Raw genomic sequence first — 26,849 nt, 5'->3', positions numbered from 1 at the left:
TTTCCTATTCCCCTTGGTATTTGATTTAGAAACATTCTCTCCCCTCTGTCTTCTTTCTCCTCGTGGCCCTCTCTCTGTCCCTCCACTGTTCAATATAATTTCTCATCATCATGAAGCAAGCATATAAGCTGCTGTATGTTCAAAAATGTAACTGCCTTAAATCATCTTTAATTTTATGATCCATTATTACTTACTGTAATTTATTCAGGAGAATTCAATTTGTCTTCAGTGTGTTACATATTTTTTCAACTGATGCCTTTCACTCTCTCTGTAAGTCTATTAAGGAGTTCCCTAGGTATAATAAGAGAAACAGTAAAACTCTTTTCATCTTGGAGTGGGACATCACACACACAGTCATCTGCCCACCTGCCTCCAGACTCTCGAAAGACAGATCAACTGTTAGTGTTGATCTGTTAAGAGGCTACGCAGACCAGTAGTGTGTGCCGACAAACCACACTTCCTCACAGCTCCTCCTGTCATCCAGGGGCTCTGTATCTTGACTGCCAAAGCTCCTTGCTTACCTCTTTTCTAGAGAACTGTCCTTGGTTGACCAGAGGGCTTCTCTCCAAGAATTTAGGCCGACACACAGAACAGCCAACAACCGATGATGATTGACATGCAGTTATGAGCGCCAGGTTATGGTGAAAAGGAACTTTTCTACACTGTTGGTAGGAAAGCAAACTAGTACAACCAGTATGCAGATTAGTATGGAGCTGCCTCAAAAACCTACAACTAGAAATTCCATTTGATGGAACTATTCCCCTGCTAGATGTCTCCCCAAAAGAGTTAAAGGCATTATATTGCAGTAATACACAATAGCTAAGTTTTGGAAATAGCCTATATGCCCATGAACAGAAAAAGAAGATGAGGCATTTACACACAGGGAAGTATAAGTCTGCCATAAAGAGGACTAAACTAGAATCATTTACAGGAAAATGAATGCATCTAGAGACTGTGACATTAGGTAAAATAAATTAGACAAAAATTACATGGTTCCCTTTGTCTTTGCTGCTGTACATGATTATGTGTTTGGTGTCCTCTTTCAAAGTGAAAGATTTACCATATCTCTTTTGTACAATAGAAAGTAGGGAGCTATACCTTTCTCAGGGTTGAAAGGATCAAGTTAGAGGGGAGAAAGGGAGAGGAGAGGGATGAAAACTGCATGAGGATGTCCCGTGTGCAGCTGCCAACTCCACACAAGAATGTAAGCATTTCATGCTGCAAACACTGACCAATACATAAAAAGTCAGAGCCTTTTTTCAAGGTGACTTCAACTTGGAGGATAAATTTCACTCCAGAATACAATATTGCTCACGTCTCCTCCCCTTTCCTGTCCCCCTTCTCTTGAGAGCACTTCCCAATAAGCCTTTTCCCATAAGCATCTCTTCCTCAGGCTCTGCATCTAGAAGACCTGGCCTGAAACAGTATCTACATGTCTTCTTGGGAGATGTGGCTAGAAATAAGAGATATTTTGGCATCTGAAGGCCATAAAGAGTAATTCCTCAGGAGCACCTACGCAATTGGCAGAGGAATAGATGCATATCTGAACAGAGAAAGCACATAATGTTTGAAAATATGACCAATTCAAAAATGAACACAAATGAGGATTTTGGTACATTTTATTCTTGTTTGAACATATTTGTGGAAAGTGTCTGAGACATTGTTTTCCAATGTGACTTTGTTGGATATTAATCCTGTGACATAATCTGTTCCCATCTGATATTATTTAACATGTGACACAATACTCCAGAAGAGCTTGAAGAAGCCCTGTGTGACAGATATCCCAGCCAAATACTTGCATTGCTCCTCCTCCACTCCAGACCTTGTACATTTTATGACATTGTCTCTAACCCTTTTAGTTAAATAAGGAGTCTCAAACTGAGCTGTGTGAGATTTTGCAGTTTTCTTCTGGTTTAGATACAGTAGCTTTCCTAAGCCCTCCTTCTATAGCATTCTCTTTCTCTCCCAATAGACAGGACCCCAAGATCTTCCCATTTTTAAGTTCCCTAAAGGAATCTAGAAAGAAAGTTTTAACACTCAAACTTGGAAATCAGAGTTTACATAGTGGAGGTGAGAAATTTTTACTTATCTCAAATTCACACATTTTGAAATTTCGGTTCAAATCAGCTCTCTTCAAGAAAATTACCTAAGATGATGAAAGTTCCTTTCTGTTCCAGTACCTGGCCACGCAAAACTATCAGGAACTTAAAACGGAGATAGGGGCTGCATTTATTGATTTCCACTTTCAAATAGCTTCACGTGGCTGGTGACAACTGTACTGAGCCAGACAGCATTAAATCCTCCAGTAAACCCGTGAGAGGAAGAGCTGTAAATTGGTTCTGGTGCTGCTGCTCTGTCTGGCTCCTGAATTCTCCACTAACTCAGAGGGAGTTTTAAAATATCTCTCTGGTACCCTTCTTGCCAGAGTATTTCCTCTACATTATTTTAGCAGAAATAAATATATAAGGTGTGAGAATGTGTGGTAGGTAGATAGATGTCAGGAAGAATGAAAATAGGAAGAGGAATGTAAGAAATCAGTACTCTCTTTTCATATGTACCTTTTGTGTTTCTTCATTTTTAAAGGAGACTGGACAGAGAAACTGAAGAGGGCAGTGAGCATAGTAAACTAGAAGAAAGATCCATGTGGAGCCTTTCAGACCATACTGACAATGCAGAAGTCTATGCTATGAATAATGGTAAAGTATGGATATATTTTAGTGTCACATGGTGACATCATGGGTATAGAACAACGGTAGTAAGTGTGTGGTATGTGTACCATGGTAGGCTGTTTGCTATCACTGAAACCTCTAAAAGGCTCATCATTGCTGGTGTAGAACTTTAAAAACTTGACTGGACAAAAGAGGATCAAAGAAGCCTAGCATAGTGATGCATGCCTGTGATCTTAGCAATCGGGAGGCTGAGACAGGAGGATCACTATAAGCTTGAGACCAGCCTGGGCTACAAAATGAGCTCAAGGCCAGCCTGAAATGCATAGCAACAACCTGTCTCAAAAAGACAGAAGAGAGAGACAGAGACACACAGACAGAGAATAAAAGAGCAATGTAAAAGAACAGAATGACATTACAGTCATATGACAATAATACTGGCTTTAATCAGGGAAATGGCATCAAAGAGAGTTAATACAGTTAAGATACATTTAAAATCAGACTCAAATAACTTGCAGGCTGATTAGATATAGTGGCTTTACAAAGTAGGAAGTGTTAGTAGTATAACTGCTTTTTGTCATAAGCAAAGGGGAGAATTATGATAGTTCTTAGTGTGGTGAAAAATATGAAAAGAGGAAAAAAAATGTCCCAGCTAATGATACTTCACTGTAAACCCAAAACCATGCCCTGATGCTGGTGTCATTTTACCACATGTGAACTCACTGGCTGAATGCTCACTATTTATCTCTGCCAGCAGTGGATTAGAACATTAAGATATGTGTGATTACACGCTGTTCATGATGAGATTATAATTTGCCTCTCTAAAATCTCTGCCTGGCTGGCTTTGAGAGAGAAAAAGCTACCATGCTGTGAGATGTGGCACATCTGGGGAGAAGGGCAGCTTCCAAGCTTCCAAACGCCAGTAAGGAAGAAACCAACACCTTCCATCCCGCAGCTTGCAAGGGACCGAGGGCTCCTTAAATCATGCGTGAAGTTTTCAGCTAATCTTCCCCAGCCTGAGCCTCAGAGAAAATTGCTGCCTCAAGTGGTGCCTTCACGGCAGTTTTGAGAGCCCCAGAGGCAAAAACCCCAGCTATGACACTGTTCCACCCCTGAGAAGCTGTGAGATTGTAAAAGTGTGCACTGTTTTAGACTACAATGCTTGCAGTGCTATTGCGCTGTGGCAATGGCTGTTGTACCTTCCCACATGGAAGAAAACACCTACTTACCCACGCCACACGCCACCTTGAGTAAGCAAAATGGTTCTTTCTCAAGTTTCTCTGAAACATTCTCCAGGCTACTCTAAATTAAATGACATCAGTGAGCTCATGTTTGGACCATGATTTATAAGGCTTGGGTGATATGCAAAGGTCAAGAACTATGGGTACTGATAATATCAGAAAGTCATTTCCTAAAATCAAACCAGGATTTTGATCTCTAATTGTGAAATTCTTACACAAGCACATACTCAGTGTAACACTCCTGCATTCTATCATACATCCACTTGTCTATTTAACAGTTATATAGACCAGCAATATATTTGGATGTGGCAGCTAGATTTAATTTACATTTGGAAAATAATTAAAGGTAAAATAGTTTGAAGATCATAGTGACACCATGGATGAACCTTCACACTATTCACTACCACACAACTGTGAGCTATAAAAATATTATGAAAGATGAGAAAGAAAATATCAAATTTTAAAACTTAAAATATTTTAAGGAGATTATAATTAAGTTAGTATATTTAAAATGACAACAGTGTATCCAAAATATTTGTAAAGTTTTTTTTTTTCTGGGATTAACTTTCTGTATCAGGATTAAGGATTTGCCAATAAGAATAACCTTTCTGACTTTATCTTTTTTATTAGTAAATTTAAAGTACCAATATCACAGGTAAGGATACTATGAACTGTACTGCTTCATCGATTACAAAGACTCAAGTTTATGATGATTTATAATCGTGGATACATATATCTGAATGTAACATATAATCTTTGAGGGTGTTTCTTAAGAATCATTTCCTAACTATCATGATATTCCTCTTGGAATTAAAGAAAACTTTCTACAGAGGAAGAGATATGTAAGATGATGAAGGGACATATAATATTCTTTCCAACTATACTATATCACTCCTGTAGTATCTGATTCAGAGCCCTTCAAAATACAAACAGCCAAGTCACAAGAATATTATCTCTCTATTTGCTGCAAGTAACAAAGAAACTTGGCTAGGAAATCTTTCCTCGTAGAAAATCAAACAGGCTTGAAAGACATTTAGATTAAATGCTTCAGAGTACAAATTTTGTCCCTTCATTGAGGAACTAAAATATATGGCCATGTGACTTCATTTATTACTTTACAAAATGTTTCCTTTCCACTAAGTGTACAGCAAAATGTCAATTGGAGGCTGTCAGTAAGACATAGCACTTAGAGTCTGAGGACAATTTTAAGAAACAATCACTGTCCAGGCATTGCGGTTTCACGTCTGTCATCCCAGTGTCCTAGCATGCTGAGCCAGGAAGACCGTGAGTGGAAGCCCACCCTGGGAGATTTAAAGGTTTAATAGAACCCTGTACCATGCAAGAAAAAATAAATAAATAAAAGTCTAAGAATATAGTGTAATTGCAAAGCTCCTGGGTTCAATATCTGGTAACATAAAAGGGGGTATCCATTTCTAAGAAACAGGCTATACGTGGAATCCAGGTATCCTTTAAATCAACTACTCTCATACAGTGAATCCTAAGTCACCACCCAAAAGACAAATATTGAGATGGGATGGTCCACCTCCTTAATATAATGAGGCAGCATTTTGCACACAGGCTAAAAAGAAGGAGCTCATGAATTAGAATTTATCCAACACACCAGGCAATAAGTTGTATAAGTAGTTATTATGAATGAGAGAGGACTAGAAAACTACAAGTATATAAAAGGAAAATCAATATAAAAAGGGATTTATAAAAGTAATAAATTCACAAAAAAATGACTATATAACCACATGTAAGATGATAAATAAGAGCTGCATGCCATAAATATTTTTGCTGGAAAGATAGATTACACAGAAAGATGCACAAATAAGTATTTTTCTTAATTAATGTATCTTTGCTTTGATATTGCACCCCTTAGATAATTTTTAGCTTCTGTCAGACAATGTAAAAACAATTAAGTATCTTATTTTAAGTAGGAATTGCTGTCAGATTGCACATCCTGAATCTCAAAATACAAAAATTTGGTCGGACAGATATTAGGGTGCTGACATAAAATTCATTTTTCTCTTTCTGTTTCTGTCTCTCTCATTCTGTATGTATATCTCTCTCTTTCTGGATTTCTGTTTCTTTACCATAAACTTTTTAATTACAAATGAAAAATATGAAGGTATAAGTACGTTAAAACAAAAATGAATTTAATAATTCAAATATAATATTTCATACAATATACAAATTGTACAGTTATTTTAAAGAAGGTCAGTTACTATGACCATAACAGATGCTAAGGAAATGGACAATGAAGAAAAATGAGTCCCAGAGAAGTTAGAATTTTAATTATGCAAAGATATGATTAGAATTGAGACAAGACTCATCATGCATTGTTCATGGTGGGTCAAAATATTTAATCAGCTGTTACATATAATACATTTTATATACGAGTGTGGAGAATTAACTAATGGTCATCCTAGAACACCCAGATGAACTAAGTCAGGATAGTACTGGGTGTAGAAAACCCACCTGAGGATTTTACCAACCGCATAAAAGCAGAACTAGAGGGGAAGGATGATTGCTTTTGATTCTCCTGAACAAGCTTGTCATGCTGTTTTCTTGATTAAAAACTCAGTTGTCCTCATCGTCAGAGGGGCTCAGGTCCTTGCTGTCATGGAGGATGGCTCCAGTTCTCTTCATGGCGAGTTCTCGTCCTTACTTTGAGCAAAGCCTCCCGACACCGGTGCGGATCCCTTAGCCTGCTGGCACAAATCCTTCATCCCACTGGTATACGCTTTCTTTCTTCCATCACTGACCTTTGGGCCTTCCCAGTGCCCAAAGGTCCCAACTTACAAGAGACTTTTTTGTGGACCCTAGGCCTCCAGCTGGATTTGTGGAGGTCATCCCCATGGGCTCTAAGTCTTCAACTAAACTCACGCAGGACACTGCCGTGGGACTCAGGACCTCGGCAGGATTCTTTGGGTCTCCAGCATGTGGAGAGATTTCTTGCACTCCTCTGCATTTGACTTTTTGGGTGAATATTATAAAATAATCCTATAAATTACATGTCTTTATTGAATCTATTTTCCAGCAAACCCTGACCACAATACCAACTTTTCCATAGACTAGTGTGTATTTTATTGTCTATCATTGAGATCTTCTTGATTTTATTGACTTAATTCCTTATGATCTGTTAACTTATTTTATTGTCAGGAAATGTCAGAATATCAACAAATGTCTTCCAGCCATGGCTCTGTTTAAATCAGGGATTAAGAGAACGTGAATTTATGGCAAAGATATTTTACTTAATACAAATACAATTTGACCTTAAACTCATGATTATAATGTCAACAAACTATCTTAGTACATTTCCTCAAGGAAAAAGGATTAAGAGAAGTGTGTTCATATCTGAAACTAATGTTTAATCATAACAGAAAATAGTCACCTACCTTTTTCCAAGTTAGGCTATGAGAGGAAAAAGGTAGCAAAAGAAAATTATATCTATATCTTTTCTATTTGACTGATGATTAAGTTTTAGAGCTCAACTTTCAAAATCTCTAAACACATTAGAATTTTGTGTTTTCAGATACAAATGGAGAACAGTCAATACTTCTAAGGTATAGAAGCAAGGATTAAAATTGGTTGAGAAATTGTTTAGCAAACAATTAGATTATATGATTTGCCTGAAAACTCTGTCTTAATAAAACCAGTAAGAACGGGAAGTGGAAATGTGAAAGTTCCCAAATCCAAGTTGAAGCTACATGTACATCTCATGATGTGTGGACCGGAAGGAATAGAAAAAAGCCAGAAACCTTACAATATGCCGTGAAGAACTCCAAGGTCTATGGGCAAGTTATGATTTCTTAATACATTTTTCTTGATGCACTAAATAAAAGAGTAAGTGACAGCTACCTCATGAAAACAAAAACCATGTAAATATTGACAAAAAATAAATATAAACATTTAGCTATGACTAGTGTTTAATAACTAAAGTAGTATTATTAATAGGTAGATTATATATTTTTGACTCCTGACTGGGAGGTGGAATATCTAAATTAATACAGTTAATATCTGTAAAGAATCAATTGACCCTTAACTAAGAGCAAAAAACCCATTGGAAAGGAATAACCTGGGAAACCAAAAAGTTTGAAAGTCTGGGTTGATGGAGTCCAGGACCTACTCAGTATTTGATAGTCAAAAAGTATGCTTGGTTTTCCAGCCCAAGTAAATATTTGCAGAGAGCTTTTAACCTAGAATCCATGGCAATTTATTTGAACTATCAGGATGTTAAAAAGAGATCATCAAATATTTGCATTAGCTAAAGGAAATTTAGCCCCAGAAGCAATTATATACTAATTCATATTCTAATACATATGACAATTAGAATGTTAAAAAATAGTTTCTATAGCATCTATGAACCAATTCTATAAATGAAAAATATATTCTGGGGAAATTTTAGTTCCTCAAGGAAAAATATTTTCATGTTTTTACCTTATTTCTTATTAAAAACTAAAACCTAACTGCGAAAAAAATCACACCAGCAAAGTCCACTTCCAAGTCACCTGAGAATGACTTTGTGATATCTATAATTTGTAACCTCATCAAATCTGAGCAACCATCACCTTGGCAAGCCCTATTTTATGCTTGGGAGTGAAATCCATTTTACATCCAATTTATGAGAAAACATGGCTATTACTCCTTCTCCTGTGATACACATGCTCCAAAATTCTAAGAAATATTGGTGGACACAGCAAACTCTCAAGAGATTGCCAAGAATCGTATCCAATGTGACAGCACATCACGTGGCTGTGGCAAACTAGGAATGACATATTTTTCTGTATTTTGAATGTTCTTTTATCTCCTTAAGGAAACCATGCTTATTAGATAAATTTCTGATACAGTCAAGAAGACAAACATTAACAGGCTCAAATTGCTCAGAAATTTGGCATTACTCTGCTCTAGAACTTTACAGTAATTGAGAGATTTCTCTCATTACACTTCTTTCGTGTGGATAAAGAAAGGAAAGAGGTCTTGGAGAGCTCTCATCTAGCAAGTGCAAGGCCCGGAGTTTGATCTCAGACTCCACAACCACCAAAGAAGAAAGAAAGAAAAACAGAAGGAGAAAATAAATAATAGGATCATCTAGAAGTCACAAATTTCCTTTGGATTCTTATCTTAGCCTAATCTTGCATTTGATTTTCATGTTGTTAGAACCAGTAGAGTATCATCACAGTTCATGTTCCCCAAATACTGTAGAATGAAAATATTTACAGGCAGAGAATTTTGTCTATTTGGTTAATAGAATGTGGCCTCAGCCCTAAGAGCTGAAGACAAATATTTTATGGACAAATACTTCTGTCATTGTATCTTGTGTACTTGACTGTTTTTCCTCTTGGATGACAAGAAGATACAGCCTGACACTGTGGAGTGTTGTGATGCCTAATATGTGTAGATATCCCTGTGCCTGTAAATCCAGCTAAGATTTTCTAAAACCATGTAACCTTAATGACAAAGAGGGTCACACACAAATGGGACTGAATCCATATAAATGCATTATCACAGCAAATGAAAAATTACAAATTGAGAGCAGAGGCAACAAAACCAGTGTGCTTTCAGCTGTAGTAATTACAACAGTCCTGACATTTCTTGACCTGAGGATTTGAATTACCATGAATATAATCATGAGTCTTTATGGATATTTGTTTTGCTTAATTTGGATATTATAAACAGTCTCTGTGATGCCTGTGGACGGCTGAACAATGACCTGTAAATGTATGCAAATCCCAAAATGTGGAACACATGAATTTTACCTTATCTAGCAAAAGATACTTTGCACATGTAATTGAATTAAAGATCTAGGGATGCAGGCAACATTCTCAGGTGGCCTAAATGAAATCAGTGTCCTTATAAGAAGGAAACAGAGTGAAATGCTGTAACAGAAGGGAAAAATTATTGTGATGATCTTGAGGGAGAGAGATTTGAATGTTCTACCACCTGACTTTGATGAAGAAAGGACCAGAAGACAAACAGTCCAGGGAGCAAGGACTATGAAACCGCCAAAGTGACTCTTCCTAGGGACCCCAGGCCACTATAGCCTTGTGCACACTTTAACTGAGTCCAGGGAAACTGATTTTGAAATCCCAACCTGTAGAATGGAAAGACAATAGCTTTGGGTGGTTTCATGAGAAAGGATAAAATAACCTTCATAACAGCCTTGGGAAATGCATGCTATGAGGATAGTTCTGTTCTCATAAGTTAAGTCTATAGAGAAAGGGTTTGAAAAGATCAGATATTAACAACAACAAGAACAACAAAAAAAGGTACAATGTGAATCCCCCCAGCCTCAGAATTAAACCCAAAGGCATCCTACCACTGAATACATGTCCAGCCCTTTTATGTTTTGTTTTTGTTTTTGTTTGTTTGTTTTTAATTTGAGACAAGAACTTGGTACACTGGCCAGGGAGGGCTCCAACTTGTGATTCTCCTGCCTCAGACTCCTAAGTATCAGCTTGTGAACTCTTAAAAAGTAGAGAGAAAAAAAATTAGTGAACTATATCTTCCAAAGGAATGATATCATAGATTTAATTCAGTGACAGATTCAGGATTAAATAAATCAAAGCTAAAGCTATCGCTCATTAGCTATCTGAAAGTAAAAAAAGAAAAGAAAAGAAATTTGAGTGTACTCACCATTAAAGAATGATGCAGTTTAAGGTGATGTACGTGCTAAATTAGAGTTAATGACAAATCGGTAGATACACAAACTCACCACATTACATTGTACATCATAAATGTGTGTGTATCAATGTATGTCAGTCAGAAATTTAAATTTGAAATATTAAGAAGATAATTCTGACTATTCTTTCATTAAAATGGCAAAATGTAGTCTGCAACTCATGAATGTTAATATTCTAAAGGTTCAGATGATTCAAGAATGTTAGTGCAAGTATTTAGTAATTATAATAGAGTTTAAAACTGTAAGGTACCAAAAACAAAAATAATCTCAAGGTACAAATATTAAATAAATGCATTATAAAAATTTAAATACATCATGAATTTAACCATTTGTGGGTAAACATTTTTCTATTTGCAATATTAAACTTTGAGTAGAAATAGAGTATATGAGCTCCTGAAAGGTCAATCGTAACTGTACCCAGATGTCAGTATGGAACTTGAAGGACGTGTGCTGTGACTGGAAGTGGGACTGCCATTAGCACTTGTATTAGGTGCCAAGAAAGAGTGTGACACTAGTTTTGGAGAAAAATAATGTCACTGTTTGCTAATGAAGGTACAGCCAGTTGTGGGCAAGGCTGGCATAGTGTGCCCCATGTACATGTTGACAGTGTCCCAGTTCAATCGCCCTCCTTTCCTAGAGCACAGATGTAAAGCATAGACATGACACAACCATCAAGAGCATGACCCAGGATGGGTTATCAGACATAGTTATATTACAATCATGATCTCCCAAAGAAATGATTTTCTCTCTTAGACATGAAAATCAGTTTAGTTGAAAAAATTAGACAATTGTTGTTTCATAAAAAGTATCCTATGAGAGCTTAACTCATTTTCTATTTGTCCCATGATAAAGTGCCACAAATTACATTTTACTGCTATTACAAAATATGAAAAGCAAGCATGCACCTCGAGGTCGCACTCAAGTGAAATAAATCGGACACATACATGTAAATACCACATTGTGTCTATGGTGTGAAACCCCAAGTGTAAAAAAGGACCAACGTGTGTAATAGATATTGTGAAATAGGGAGAAAATACTCAAATGGGAAGGAGAACTAAGGAGGGGTGACAAGAAAAAAAGGAAAAGGAAAAAGAAATAGGAAAAGAAGGAAAAATGAAAGCAAATCTTTTGTAAATAAGGAGCAGAAGAGAGGTTGAAGGAGGAGGAGGAGTATGGGAAAAAGAATCAAGTTACCTCATGTACAAGGACAAATTCCCTATGGTGAATGTGATTGTTATGTATACCTAAAATGTGCCAATAAGCTTAACTAATTTTTTAAAAATGTTTATCCCTATCACCCACTAAAGAGCATCCTACACTTCTGAAATGCACCACACTGATAAGTAAAATTGTAAAACTATTGAACCATACCAAGTTATGGAATCTAGATATGTGGTACCCTGATTGTTTTACATTCTTCTTTGGCCTTTACCCTTCCCCTCACCCTCCCCCTTTCCAGGTCCCCTTACAAAAAAATCAACTATTTTGTTTCCTATCATCAATCTTTTATTTTTCTATTGAAATTGTATTTTCAGATTCTTAAAAAGTTTGAATCTGAAGTGTTGAGATGGCTCAACTCCAGTGAAGTACATTGTTTGGGATTTGGGATTTATGGCACCCTTTTCAATACATATTTCTCTCTTTTTCTCGTCATTCTCTTAGTTCACAATCAACTGACTACACCAGCTGAGTCAAAACTACTCACATGCTTGCTGCTAAGGCAGGACGTGCCACTTCTCATATTGAAGCTATTTAAGATCTCTGCCTTTTTGTTGAATGGCAGGTGGCAATGGCACTCACCATAATGTCTGACCGTATCTGTCACTTGTCACAGGAGAATATAAATTTTTGCTGCCCTCTCCCTCTTTAGGACACACCATATACTGTGTGTCCTAAAGAACTCCAGTTAATTATGCAAACATATTTTCCAAAATTTTAATGTCATAAATTGGTTAAACTCAGAGCTAGCTGCTCAATGATACCAGAATTTACATCAGCCTGTTAATAGTGAGGGTTCTCCAGAGAGATAAACCAATAGAACATAGAAGTTAAAAGGCAGATGATAGATGGTAGATAAATAGATATAGATTTATTAGAGGAATTGGCTCACCTGACTTGCAGACTGGAGAACCTGGGATGGAATCATGCCAGTGCCGTGATCCAGTCCAAATCCAGATGTCACAGATGGAAGAGGGTGCTGTAATCCTCAGTCAGAGAGCAAGGGTTTAAGAACTTGGGAGTAGCTGCTGGTGCATGTTCTGAAGTTCAGAGGCAGAGCATCTATCATTCCTCTGTCCAAGAGCCAGAAAGGATGGCCCAGCTTCAGGAGCAAGAGAGAGATTGCCACATTTCCCACAGATTTTTATAATCCTTTCTTTTTGTCCAAGTTCTCCAGTCCATTGGATAGTGCCTGCCCACACTGGGGATGAACCTTTCCCATTTAGTGCACCAGTTCACATATTGGTCAGCCTTCTCTGGAAACCCTTTACCCATTCCCTGGTTATTGTTTAAGCCAGCAGTGTGGACCTCTGAGATTAACCATCCAGCACCTAAGCCAGAACTGTCTCGACTGTGACCACCACATCACAGCCTCGTAAGAGAACTGAGTAGAGATGAGAGTGAACTGCGGTTTATTGGGACGTTTCCAGAAGGCATCCATGTTCCCAGAGAAAACGTGCAGAAAGCAGGTGGGAAGAGGAAGCCATGAGTAAATGTGGAATGGAGTTGGATGCCTAGCGGGTACGTCAGAGAGTGTCACATCCATGACCTGACTCACACAGAACTCCCACACTTGGAAGCGGGAGGAGCAATTGTGAAGCAAGCATATATTAGCAATGCTTTCCTCTCTTCCATGGCTGACTTGTGACCTTTCCAAAAACTGTTTTTGACATCCTGGTCTCTCTGATGGTCTCCTCCCTCCCACTGACTTTTATCACCCACCTCTCAGAGCTTCCTGGGTTATTAAACAGTGGTTCTGCCTGACTGAGAGATGGAAATCTAAGTTTTGCATACCATCTCAGTAAATTAATAAAACTCTCTTATCTATAAAATGGGTAAAAATTGTTTATAATAGGCTTAAATTTATTATGACCATCGAAGAGAAATTATTCAACAATAGTATGTTATAAATTCTCTATCTAAAATAAATCACATGTGTCCAAATGAATCAATCTATACACTTTTACTACTGTAAGGCTAATAGCTGAAATTGTGTTTCTGTCTCACTTGTGTTCTTTTAAATATTCCATAGTTATTAATTATTAATATGAATTTCATCTTGGACATAGTATTTGTGCATGTTTATAAAGTACACTGTTGTTTTGATTCGTGTATACATTCCATAATGATTAAGTCAGAGTAATTAGAATATCCATAAAGAAATATTGAAAGTGTAAGGTGATGGATGTGGTAATTATCCATGGTCATTATTTTAACAATGAAAATTTAGAAAAGAAAAAGAAAACATCATTTTCATGCATATTTCACAAATTGAAACTTACTGTATCATTTTTTGCACATATTCCACAGTTTTAGTGTAAATTCTTTAATCAGCAAATTTACCCAGTAATCTAGTTACATTTTTTCATTATTAAGTAACTATTATAAATATTGCTTTAGTGGTTTTATAGTATTATTTTATGTAAACATGCTAGAATTTATTTAGCCATTTATTCGGTTTTTATTATTTGAAGAGTATCATAATGGTCTTGCATAAGAATTTTTCCGTTAGTTTTAGGAAGATTTTTTTTCTTTTTAATAGAAATAATTTGAATCAATATTTCTGAAACAACATGAGTTGACAATTACACTTTTAGTAAATTACTTTGTAACAGTAACTTTTCTCAGCCACTTAGACTTCGTTTTACTCTCACATGAACTGAGTAGAAGTAATTTTTTCCAAAACATTTTTTACAGCTTGATAGTGAAGAATGACTTTGTATTCCTTATCCACACCGCCAGCTTACCATTGCTGTAACTCATTAATCATGGATTTTAAAGGAGATTCCTGTACAAAATACTCAATAACTCCCCATTACCTTGTAGTAGAAGCTCTGACCCTTTGTCTTCAGTCAAATCCTTTCCCAATCTAATCATAACTATTTTCCAGGCCACCTCTATCTAATTATCACCTAAAATTTTCTTTTTGCTTTCTCGGGGGCGCTGACCCACAAAGATATTGTGTACATGCTGAGGAACCTCTTATCTACATGAATAACCTTCAGATTTCTAGTTCTCATTCCACCACTTGAATCATAAAAGTGCACTGACCCTAAAAACGTTTTTTAGAAAAGCTAACTGAAACATGCTGCTCCCACACTCTCTCTTTTCTGAATATGGCAACACCACCCCCACAGTCTCGAGGGTCAGAAACTTCTCCATCAAACCCACCATCCAACCTCCACTTCCTGCCCTGTCTTCCTGGGCGAGGCCACCTAGTCCCAGCCTCAGGCCCTCCCTCCAGACAATGCTGCAGCCTGAAACACAAATATATTTACGCTTTCCCCTGACCTCTTGTCAGCCACACTCGGAGAAACGCTTAAAGAAATGACAACTTTAATTTTGCTGTCACTTTTCTAAACATAATTTTACTTAGTTCAGCTCGTAGTCTGATAGAAACGTTATTTTCTACCTTTCTGCAATTCCTCGTTAAAAGATTACTATGGTACCATTCACTGACGTCATTCTCCTAAGTAGAACCTTCCACAGCTTTCTATTGCAGATGGAGGAAACATAAACTCTCTAGCTCCTTGCATGCATTCGGCCTTCCTACAGTTTGACCTCACCAGATCTCTGCAGCTGCCTGTTGGGCTGCTTCCGGCCTCACACATAGGTCCGGATACATCAGGTATCTCTCAGCTCTACATTACTGAGTTATTTCTTGCTGCAGGACTTGTGCTCGTGCTGTTGCTATGTGAAGAACCCAGATCAGCCTCTCTTTTGGCTTTGAATTTGGTGCTTTGGGTTTTGAAGATAATACAGCTGTGTGCAACATGTACTTAATGAAAAAAGTGTAAGAGATTGGAAGAATTGGGCAGGCGAAGCAAAAGCCTGACCACGCAGAGGCATGCACAACAAGCTTCGTTTAGGCAACTCTGATGGATTTGTGTGCAGCACAGCATAGGGACGTGTTGGACACAGTTTCTCTGGTCATGCAGGTAAGGCAGTCTGTAAATGCATAAAAGTTTGCTACTTTGAGCTATGTTTAAAGCAGCTGTGTGACTCTAGTGTGGCAGTCACTGGCTCTCTGCGGAGAGATTTCAGCAAGCTGCAAAAGAGTAAGCAACCCAGGGGTCCAGTATGCACAGACCTTTCTGGATTCTTTCCTGTGGTAAGTTCTTCCTTCTTCATCAAAGTGCACTGTAGTATGCGAAATTATGTGTCCTCTTCCACTGAGATTCTCCCACTCAAACCTCTAAGTCTAGAGTAATTTATAAAATTGATGTTTTTGTAGGTACAAGAAATTTTATTTGCAACTACCATCCTGAGCTCACTAGCATTTCCAAACTCACTTACACTATAGTCATGGAAGTACAATGGCATGAGACCTATTGTCAATCATCTCCTGGATGATAGTCTCTTCTGTAAACATATGTTCTCCAGATCTTTGCTTTTTAAAATATTTCTTTTTCATTCTTACTAGAATTTCCTAAATATCACTAACATTCTTCTTCCTGGAATTTTATAACATGTATGTAAAGTTAATTATATCCTAGATTTTCTTACATTTCTTCATTGCTGTCAGTCAAATAAAAACATTTAAAATACGCTTATGTTTAGAAAGGACTGACTACAGAAAATATTCCAACTCTAGTAACTACCTGAATTTTCAGAATATACCATTAAGTATGATTTTCTAAAATGCAATAAATGTTCCTCTAGTCATCCTCAAAAGGTTTAGGGTGATACAGAGAAGAAAATCTAGGAAGAATTATATGAGAGCAAATTAGTGACATGTCAGAATAGGTAGCTTAAGCCCTACAGTACCATCACAAAAACAAGCAGAAAGTGTCTGAACCAAGTTTTTCAGTACTCTGGAAAATAGTCAAAAGTATCCAACAACTGAACAAACTTAAACATCTTACTTTCAATAATGGATAGAAAATCTTGACAGAAGATCAATAATGAAAGTAAGAATTTGAACAGCACAATAAACCAATCTGACCTAACAGACATAAACAGAAAACTCCAGCCCAGAAGAGTCAAATGCATATTTCACACAACGAACAAGACACATTCTCCAGGGGTATAGCATATACCACATGCTAAATTACCTACAAAACTCAGTAAAAATGAGAGCAAAATCCAAAACACCTTCTACTGCAAATGAGTAAAACTAGCAATCAAGGACAAAGGATAAACTGAAAAAAATCATAACTATGATAGGAAATGCAATATTAAACAAGTTAAAGAAGAAAGCATAAAAGAAATTAGAAAATAACGAGATAAATAAAGCTAAAATATACACAGAACTTAAATGATATAATAAAGGCAATGCCCAGAGAAAAATCTATAGTTGTAAATGTTACATTTAAAAAGAAACATCTGAAATCAATAACTGACCTTTACACCTTAAAAAAGAGGAAAAAAAGAATATACCAAAATATGCAAAAAGAAGTAAGTAATAAAGATTAAGATGAAAACAAAATTGGGTGAGTCTTTGACAGATTCCTATGAATCACAGCTCCCTCTCATCTATGGTACTGGAAATGTGGGTGTCATCCAGAAAAGAAGGAATTCTTAGAGGAGAGGAATAGAAACAAAAGCTGTAATTAACTAAAATTGAAATGACATAACAATTGAACTTACAGACATCTTCTTGGAAATATACAAGTTGCCTAAATTAATGTAAGAAGAAATTGAAAAATTTAAGCAATGTATAGCAAGTAAAAGATTAAATTAAAATCAAGAATATTCCAAAAGAAGAGTCCAGAACAAGATGTTTTCACTTGGGAAGTCTACCAAACATTTGAAAGGAATTAATTCCAATACTTTTGAACTCTTTCCAAAAAATAGAAGAAAGAACATTTTCTAACTCAGAGGATGTGGCCCTAGTTACTCTGACAGGGATTCCAAAGCTAAATAAAGAGACCTCAGGCAAAAGAAAACTATAGAGACTCTTATGAAAGAGGATGCAAAGTCCCCAACAAAAACTACTGATGCACTAAATTCAACAACATATCTAAGAATTATGCACCACGGTGAAGTGTGACATCCAAAAAATTGCAAAGGTGGCTCAGAGTGAAAAAAAGCAGTAATAGCACTCAGATCCATAGAAAGAAAGACCAACAGCGATCAGCTCAATTGATCCCAAAAGGCATCTGACAAAATCCATGATTAAAAGCAACCAGGCAACGAAGAACAGTATTATAAGAGGTGTTTATAGGAAATCCAAAGGTAATGGTGAAAGGCTGAAATCTATTCCTTTAGAATTGGATTAGAAATTACCAGATGCTGAGACGAAGCTGTAATAGACAGCTACAGAGAGAGAATATATATCTGGGTGATGGAAAGTCTTGGGAAGACAGAGTACTGGTGTGTGTGCCACAGTGCAAACCCAATTAGTGCACTGAAATACACAGCTATAAGTGATTAGAATGACAATCATGGATATCACTTTTATTTTTGCCAAAATGATATTTTTAAAAGCATTATTCAAAATTAACAAAACCAAATAAATTGGCAAGTTTGTAGCATTTAGCCTTTGAAACTCATCAAATCTTAAAACCACAAACAAGAGTATATAGTTAGATGTTAATAAATTTACTTTATGCTAAAATGTAAGAAAAGTATAATATATTATATATATATTATATATATAATAATTACAATAATTTCTAAAATAAACAGATTTGCAATAAGATTTAAAACGATAGTGCATACTATGCAGAGGTATGACAAATATTATTTTTAAGCAACATTAAGCTATCCAGTGTACTAGAAGAGTAGGTTAGGAAGGAAGAAATTATGATTTCTATTCTCCTTATTAGAAGAGACCAAAGTTAAGTACCGTAACAGGAAGTGTATATTATGGTATCCCTGGCATGAAGAAAAATGCCAGGACAGAGCAAGAACTCAATGAATATTTTTAATCAACCATTGTCTAATATCAAATAGATTCAATATCATTCATATGCACACTGTCACACACATGTGCACACCAGGCCTTAGTACAAAGATTAATCATTAAGGTTGAAGGCAAAGGGCAGAGTTTAGGAAATCAACATTTTTGCAAATCTTTCCTTAATTAAAATCACAGCTTATTGGCTGCAATCTACCCTGCCCTGGCCATCACTATGCAGGTGGTCAGATGCAATTTTAAGTATTAAACACACCTTATTATGAAACTGTTACATCTTGCCACAAGCAGCTTTTATATAATTATAAAAGATATTTCTATTCCACTGCCCCTTTTAAGCTTTTAATTATGATTTCAACTCTCATTGACAATGCCTCCTAGGTGGAATCCTATCATACTGATCAGGCTAACTTTTATTGTCATTTTTCTGAATTAAAGCCTTTTAGAACACAAAACCTGTAATCCTTCTTTAGTTTTCATCTTCAAACATAAAACTTTTCTCCATCTGATCGGAGCTACAAATAATTTGGGAAAAAGTTAGAATGTAATAAAGATATTTATATATAAAATCTGATATTCTCAAAATAGGGAGAATGAATTCATGAAGAAGAAAATCAGAAGCCTCAGTGTTCTTCTGAAGGACTTTTTCTGGCCAGATTCTTATGTAAGACATTGTAAACTTACTGACAAAATAGACCCTGCCACAAAAGCAGTGTTCACACGAGCCTGAAGTGGCTACATTGAGAAAAATTCTGCAAATTTTCTGTACAAGTAAATTATACTTAATAATAACTAATAGATCCATTGCCATGAAATTGATTGTGTACCAAGAATTGTTGGGTTAAAAAGAAAACTCAAAGAAGGAATATTAAGCTAAGTTGCTTTCTTTGGCTTTTGTTTCTGTGTGACAGTATGGCCTCTTCAAGGCAAAAATAGACACAGAATGAGCACGTAACCATAGAAACTGCACACAGCAGTTAAGGGAAAATGTACTTCAGATGTAAAAACACCAAGTGAATATGCAGTGCCCAACAAAAACGTATTTGTAGTTGTTAAATTGAACTACAGGTATGAACCATGTTCACAGTACCCTCTGACAGTAATTCTAGCTCCTAAGAAGATAGCTAACAATGACATATCACTGAATGACTCCAAAGTAAGATGAAAAGAATTCCCTATTGATAATTGTAATTTTCGAGGATGATTGTAGGAGCTTAACAGAAAGCATATAGAATTTAATAGAGATAAATTTTATTTAAAGGTTTATTGCAGTCTTTAGGAATCAAATTAAGATTTATTGATCATAAAACAACTCTAATGAAACCTTACATTTTACTGTTGTTCTCAGGTAAATAAATGAGAAACTAAACCAAAAGACATCTGAACATTATGAAGAAAACTAGCAGTAAGATCAAGAAGTTATAAAAAGATTCAAAGATAGAGAATTGACTCACTAAAATAATATAGAATACTTAAAATTTCAGGTTCAGTATCAACAAGACAACAATAATGAAATCTAAAGAACTCTGAAGTCTGAAATTTTTAGCACGAGGAGAAAATTCCACACTTCATCACAAGGGACTGATCATCATCAAAATGCAAGAGCAGTAAAACATGTATAAAATTACCTTCAGGTTATCTGTATGAGGAACATATGAAATAAATGAATTTTGTGTTTAATATTAGAGTCCCCTCCTCAAAAATATCTCATTGTGGAAATACAGTTCTTCCAACATCCTCTAAATTCCAAAAGCTGAAACTTTTCTCTTTTCAAACATTTCAGTTGACACATAATCTGTATTTTAAAATTCAGTAATAAAGGTATGCAGCACTTTTTCCATGATAGATTTCATGAGAATAATATTCAAATAAATTTCAGAATGCTCTTTTGTTTATGGTGCTATCTTCTAACCAGACAAAGAACACTGTAAGTAACAATCACAACCGCTCATCACAATGTCCACCTTGACCTTGCCTAGCCCTGTGCCTTGCTAGAAGTAGGCACCTCAGGTATTTGGTAAAACACTGAAAGAATAAAAATTCTTAACTGGAGAAAGAAGATAAATGATGAAACAAAGATCACTAGAAAGCTAGTAGAATTTTGGAATCAAGAACTACAGCTATTTCTAAAGAGTGATGTCAGGTCTGTTATATCACACTTAATTTTTAGGAAAAAAGGGAGAATTTTATTAATGGTATCATAAATATTATGCATACTTATGAGTCTTAATGTGAAGTTTCCATATATGCATATATTGAATAATTTATGGGGCTTTTTGTTTGTTTGTTTTGAAACAGCCTGGGCTCACTATGGAGCCCAGGCTGGCCTCAAACTCAGGCAATCCTCCTGCCTCAGCTTTCCAAGTGCTGGTATTACAAGCATGTGTCACCATACCAGGATATAGACTGAATAATGTTCAGATGAAATTATCAGAAAGATTTTGAAACAGCTCTAAGAAATATTCTGTTAGTAAGAAAGCTTTTACATACATGAAACTATCCATTAATGTATATATAATCACCCCAAAAGTAGCCATTTAGTAGCCAAGGAAATCACAAGACTTTGCTTGCTAAAATCTCCAGTTCCTATGACTGAACCAATAATAAACATGGTAAAAACTCTGCAGGTTCCCAGAAGTTCATTTTGTCTTTGGACTTGCACAGTGACAAACAGCAGTCTTTACTATTCAGGGGACAAGGGGATTCCACCTCTACCACGATTTTAGAAAAGATAGTCTGTGTTAACCAATATCTGATTTGTACTTCCTTAACAAAAAAGTTGGCTATGATTATAGCTACCTAGCTAATAAGTATGTTTCCATCCTCTTTCACAATTAAGCAAGATGAAGTCTCTGTTTTGAAAATAATGGAGTGTGACTGACTCTAAGGTAAGCAAGATCGCTCAGGTCCGTAAGCAAAGGAGACTGCATATCTCAAGTCTTCACTCTTTGCACTGATAGAAGTCAGACAAAATGGCACCTGCTGAAGCTGCCATCAAGTACTGTCAGATGTAGAGGCAAACAAGGAGAAACATGGGTTCACATGCTGTGGGAATACTGCATCATCAGCCTTGGAATTCTGTCACTCTAGTTCTTATTACAGGAACTCAACCAGTATTTTGATTATTGAAGTAACAGTGAACAATATATTCTTAGCAGTACTGTCAAAAATGAGCTATCTAAAGATACCTGGGTTGGGAAGGAGCCCACCAAGAAGCCAAATAGCCAGCATTTCTGATAAGCCGCACAAGCCATGTGGGGCTCAGGAAGAGAAAAGTTGTATAACACCTCCTGATAGCCTACTGGTGCACAGGCTAAGAATCAAGAACTCCTCCAAGCCCGCCCCATCCACCTGGTAGACAACAGGCTGGTTTGCAGGACAGGTTGCATTGATTGCAACTCAGGTAAAAAAAAAAAATCAACTAAATGCTTGTATTGACTAGTTGAATTTGCAGGTCTGGGGCCAGCGGTTGAGCATCTCTTGGGAGGATGAAAGTATGCAATATAGCAGATATAGAGGATTTCCTTCTATCTTATTTTTGAGGTTCAATATTGTTCTCAGTGTTTTGTTTTGTTCTAATTAATTGTTTTTGCTTTATTCTATGCTCTGTTTTGATTGGTTTTGTTGTTTTGCTTTGGTTTGATTTTGCAATATCTGAAGGAATAGACAACTACCATGAAGATAAGATATACTATGGTTATTATGGTATATATTATGGTATATATGGTTATATACATTGTTATTTTCCTGTTATCCTGTTTTGAAACTGTGTACCAGTTTCACTGCTTTGTTTTGATTGGTTTTATTCTATTTTGCTTTGTTGGGTTTTATTATCTTTAAAATTTTAAAATTAAGCTTTTTGAAGATGCATGGGTTTACTTCCAGACTCTGTTCCATTTCATTGATCTCTGTGTTTTACCCCAAAATCATGCTGCTTTGATGCTTGCATCTCTGTAATATATTTTGAAATTAGACAGTGTAATGTTGTTTGCTTTGTTGGTTTTACTCAAGATGATTTTGGCCATTCAGGGATTTTTGAAGTTTCATGTCAATTTTTGCTTTTTTAAAAATATTCTCTAGTTTGTGAAAGTTGATATTTTAATAGGGATTGCATTGAACCTGTAAATCACTTTGGACAGTATAAACATTTTAACTATTTTAATTCTTCTCATTTAACTGTGTCCTCTTCAATTATTTGCATCAATGTTTTATGGTTTTAATTGTACCAACTTTTCATCTTTGTTTAAACTTTTTTCTAGCTGTTTTATAGCTATTATAAGAAAGATTGCTTTCTTGATTTTATTTCAGATAACTGTTTAATGACATAAACAAAAGGACTAACTCTGATGTTTATTATATGCATTCAAAATTTTAAAAAGGTGCATCTAGACTCAAGGAGATGAAATATTCCTGATGTCTTTATTTTTGATTCCTCAGTTAACAGCTTGGTATAATTTAAAATTGGCTTCCATCCCACTTCAACCCACAATTTTAATGATCTTATTTTTACTTATCAAAATGTGAATCACTTATTTCTTACACAAAGAATATATTTTTACATTTAATGAGGGAGTTTTTTTATTACAACAAGAGTATTCTATAAGTCCCAGTTCCTGATTGTTTCAAACTATCAATGCCAAAAAAACCAAGTTATTTGATGAATAGGATTATGAAGGTTTATAGAGGCCAATAACTAAACACATTTACAATTGCTATAGTTGTTTGGTTTGGTATATGTTTGTGGATGTGTAAAATGACCTCTGGCCTCCTAGACTGGGGTAAAATACTATATTTTATAAATCTATTTCTCATATTGCTATCAATAAAAAGGAGAGAGATAGTAAAAGCTACATTTATTTTAGGTTGCAAGAAATAGTGAGAATTGATTGTCATCATTTGCAATTCCTATAGATATCAGGAAACCAAAGAAATATATGTATTAAAATCTGTAAATTTTAAATAACTCTAGGCAAACAATGCATCTTTGATCTTCAATTTTCTTGAAATGAGGAAATAGTAATTTCTCACTAATTACAAAATCTGTGGTGAAAGTGCCTGTTTAAACACTTAGAATGTTGTCAAACTTCTGCATGCTTGGTACCGAGAGTTTATGCATAAGGATTGGAATGAGTTTGATTACCAGCACAAGAGTCTGGTCAACATAGTCTTAAGTTAGACAAATCTGAATTGCATCTGACAAAATCCAAAGTCCTTTCTTTTTCCTTAAAAACCATATATATATACATATATATATATATATATATATATATATATATATATATAATATTCATGAATGCAACATAAAGCATACATTTTCCCAAACCAGATGTGGTGGCATGTGCCTATAATCCCAGCACTTGGGAGGCTGAAGTGAGAGGATTACTGCAAGTTCAAGGCCAGCCTGGCTTCAAAGTGAGTTCAAGGCCAGTCTGAATTGCATAGTGCAACACTATTCTCAAATAGACAAAAACAACAACCAAACATTTCTTCAAATATAAAATAATTATGAGAGTTAGATATTTTTAAATAAATAAAAACAGTACAGTCTTTACTCCTTAATTCAATAAATTCACAGATTTTTAATACACTAGGTCTTGAGTTTGTCTCTTACAAATCAGTACCTGACAGCTTATTTGGTGTGGTTTATCAAACAAGTTCTCTGCAGGTGATCTATTTTCAAATTGTGACTATACTGATCCTCATAATCTGACCATAGGCAGTTCAGTCCACTGGCAGTAACAATGATACTAACTTCACTGGTGTACCACATTAGAAGAAATCAGTCATCTTGATCAGTCATACACTATATGCATTTCTTGCCACATAGTGTATGAAAGTAAAAGCATTACTATTACAGTGCTAAAAACATATGAGATGTCATAGTAATTCCCAAAAAAATCTAAAAGTGGAAAAAATATCAATCATCCTTACTTAAATAAACTCAGAGTCCAATAGGCTTTTAAATTACATGTTTGCACACACTTTGGCTGTAACAGACCAGAGAGCAGCCAAGTCTATCTAAATAAATTAGCACTAGATTTCTTTAGTTGTTATTTGATCTGAATTTTAAAGAATGAACAGGAGACAAATAAGACAACAAGTAGGGTCAAAGAATTTTAAAAAGCATGAACAGTATTCAATGAACAACATAAAGCTAAGGAATTTTCAAAGAAAATGTTCTGGGGATCTACTAAAAATTCAACAGTAAGAAGAGATACAGTGAAATTGGTCTGAGATGGCAAGTTGAGACTGAGGTAATTGTTTTACCTAAAGGAGATTTACATTAGAAATTTATTTAATTTTTGTTAATAGAGAAGAACCATAATTCCTTGAGAATTAGTAAGAAATTAATTACAGGAAAGTATAACAAGAAAATCAACAGAAATTGGACTCTGAAAATAAATAATCAAAATTATTGAATTGGAACTAATGTTCTTGCTGTTTTATAACTACATCTTATTGTCAACTGAAAAGCAAAATAACTTATCTACAGATTGTGGCTTCTAGGAAAGTCATTAAAACAAAATCTAAATATAATGAGCAAGTTGAATTAGCAAACCAGGTGGTGTGGAGGAGTGATTTAGACATGTCTCTAACGCCAAGCACGAATTAAACTATTTATATTGTATTGGTATCATTATCATCATTATTAGACAAAAAATAAAGAGGACAGGATGTTAAGGGTATATTTTATAGATGTAAAATATGTATTTATGCATGCTAAAATGTTGCAAAGCCCAAATAGATATAAATTGGATTTGTTCAAGATCTTTTTTCAAGAATTGTAAAAGAAAAAGTTGGAAAGTTCAAATGTAAGTTACTTTTAAATGAAAAGCATTTCGTGAATTTGCTTAACAATAATAAACAGGATGTCACTGACATCATTCAAATGTCTAAACAAATTTCTACTGATAGAATAAAATATTTTCAGATGATTTTATCTGATTATAACTAGCAACTGACTAACATGTATGAATCTACTAAAAAGCTTGAATTCCTATCACAGCTTTACAACTCAGTGCCTCAATGCTTGTTACTTTTTCTTATTATTTTGAAACATTTGAGGTTTGACATATGAGAATTCTTCAATCCTTTAAGTAACATGTCTATGAAAATATTAACCAAAAAATTTCCATATACTTTTTAGTATGAATATTTTAAATATATATATTATTTGAAACACCAAAATCTTAGTAAATGCTAAAGCTATGTGGGTATTAGCATATTAAAAGTCATCCTGAAATTATATACATTAATTAGATATGGTTCTATATCTAAATGATACATTATTAAGCAAACATGCAAATAAAATGAAAGAAAAAGATCTTCAGAAGCCTGTATAAGTAATTCCTTCAGTGACCATAGTAGAAATACTGAAAAAATTTTTTTTCCAAAAATACTGATGGCAGGTAAATTTATAGATAATTTAATGTTTATACATGCAGGTATTTATATATTAGTTGTCAAGTTTAACCTCTGTAAGAAATTAAAGCTAAGATATTTTTAGGACTGGTTAAAAGTTTACAAAACTTATGATTCTATTATTGAAAATGATAAAATCTGAGAAAGAAAAAGAATATCAATGAATGATTTTTCTGTATGGGACCAAGAGGCTCCTCCTTGTCAGTACATTACTTTGTACCTCAGGGTTGAATTAGGTTAAAGGAACACAATTGTTCTGCCAGGATCTGGCTCTCTTATAGCTTCTAACTTCTGTACTGTCACCTTAGATTGCATGATCTTGGGCAAATTAATTGATTCCTTTGCCCTTGTGGTTTTTTTAATCTGTCCAGAAGAAAGAAAAATAGTAGCTAAACTACAAAGTTGATATGAGAATTAAATTCTTAGGTCTATAGCAAGAGTAGAGGCTAAGTGTATAAATGCTAACTATTAATTTCATTTTTAAATTAAATTTCTTTGATATTTTCAAATTGTCAGACCCACGCATACATGCATGTGCACACACACACACGAACAGGCAAGCACAGATGTTAATATGATTCAGGAAGCAAGAACCATCTTTGCAAGGCCAAAAAGACAGGCATTGTTTTGAAGAACAACTTGATTTGGTTCAAAGATAGAATCAATGTGAGGGAAAACAGTGGAAGCAAAGGTAAAATGTAAAGTTGAGATTCAGATAAGGTTATTTGAGAAGAGATATGGTTTCCCCTGTATATTAA

The sequence above is a fragment of the Cavia porcellus genome, unplaced genomic scaffold (assembly GCF_034190915.1).
Source record: "Cavia porcellus strain 051 isolate PalLab524CR breed Dunkin Hartley unplaced genomic scaffold, mCavPor4.1 scaffold_10, whole genome shotgun sequence".
NCBI classification, from domain to species: domain Eukaryota; kingdom Metazoa; phylum Chordata; class Mammalia; order Rodentia; family Caviidae; genus Cavia; species Cavia porcellus.
This window is presented reverse-complemented; position numbering follows the sequence as displayed.